We start from the raw sequence: 1,769 nt of genomic DNA, 5'->3' as shown, positions 1-1,769 counted from the left end.
TATGTTTGATTTTTATCCATTTGTATAGTGCATTTTAAATTCTTATGCATGCTCCCTGCTCAGTACTGTAAAGTCTTGTTTGTGAGGGGTACATATGTTTTAAAGGGAAGTTGATTTAAGAATCCTGACTCTAGAACAGTTACACAAGTGTTATTATTGATGACAAGTTGTCCAGTTTGCTTTTAAATGGATAAACATTGCCAAAATAATTTTTTAAATTTTTATTTTATTAAAACAAGACCATGGCTTGAATATTTCTGGTCCATGGGTGAATTCCACGGTGACGCCTCTGAATTTGTGAGATAACGAAAACTCTCTTTGTAATCTTGCTTTTATTTGCGTTGTTGTTAGGTTTCGTAATGCCTTAGCAAAATAAAAAACAATAAAGCTACTATTTTGATTAATTTGCTGAGACATTTAAGAGTGAGGATTTCCTTCAGCAACTACAACTTTTTCTAAAACAAAGCTTTATATTTTTTTAAAAGTTTTTCATGGTTTATATTTAAACTTTTCCTTCAGACCTTGCGATCTATAGGGCGCATGATGTAAAGGTCATCTGTTTCTGTGGCCCATGGATAACGAGGGTGTCATGAAGCCAGCACAAAGACCAACCACCTTTACTTTTGGCCAACTAATTTCAGGTACCCATTAGAGATTGGTTGACTCAGAGGTGCCCAAAAATTCCAAAATTAAAAATCCCAGTCTTCACCAGGATTTGAACTTGGGAAATCCGGTTCGAAGGCCAAGACACTAAACAAAGATCATTACAATGCGAGGACTCCGACTAACTAACTTTCCCCTAATTTATACTTTCTAAACCTTACTTTCCAGAATCACAGTAACTTCTATCCTAATTATTTTATTAACTGTGACCTTCTAGAAACTGACGTATGCTTTTTTTCCTTAACCTCTTTCTCTGATTGGATGACTATAATTAATGTGTGTTTGTTATGGACATAACCTGACCTCGGCTACTAGAAATTGGTTGAATTAGGTCACAGCATTGGTGACAGCCTTGACTCGTGACAGTAGCCGTTATCAATCCAAATATATGAGAATAAATATGAGAATATTGAATATGAATTGCCACTTTTTACTGATCTATTTAGTATAGAGAAACTGAATTTAAGAAAGATTATACCGCCATTTATTCTATTCAGTTTAAGTCGGTTAGAAAGATTTTCCAAACAGGCCGATTGATCAACAAGAAAATATAATGACTTTAATGAAAGGCCGCCAAGGATTGGCCAAGAAACTTGTTTGGTTGATACAATCCCGAGTACGCTATTCTGCCTCAACGTGGCACTTTGGTGGAAACGACCATTAGAGGAAGTGGTTAGGCTAAATGAATAGCAAAACAAAACTCCTGTGGGAGTGTCCGAGGTAATGCGACAGTGGTCCCATTGCACGGTGCGGAGTTGAAAGAGAGCTCCCACGGCCTTGTCGATAATCAATGCGCCGTCCCTCAAGGGACCATTACATAATTGCGAGTCCTGCACGGTTACAACATAGGAAAATGGTGGCGGTTCCTGGTATATTCGGCCTTCGGCCATGCTTTCTAGATCATGCGCACTGAGTGCCAAATATATCGGAAATAGCAATGCTATACATAGGCATTGACTCGGATCTCTTCCAGACAGGACGGTTGTTTAAACAGGTTTTTTTTCCTGTTCAATCGGTTTTTTTTTTTCAAACCTAGAGCTCGAAGAGCCTTTGGCTCAGCTCTTAGACAATCAAACGGTTGATACAATAGACAAAGAGAGGCAGAC

This window comes from Biomphalaria glabrata, chromosome 9 (genome assembly GCF_947242115.1).
Source record: "Biomphalaria glabrata chromosome 9, xgBioGlab47.1, whole genome shotgun sequence".
In the NCBI taxonomy this organism is placed as follows: Eukaryota; Metazoa; Mollusca; class Gastropoda; family Planorbidae; genus Biomphalaria; species Biomphalaria glabrata.
This window is presented reverse-complemented; position numbering follows the sequence as displayed.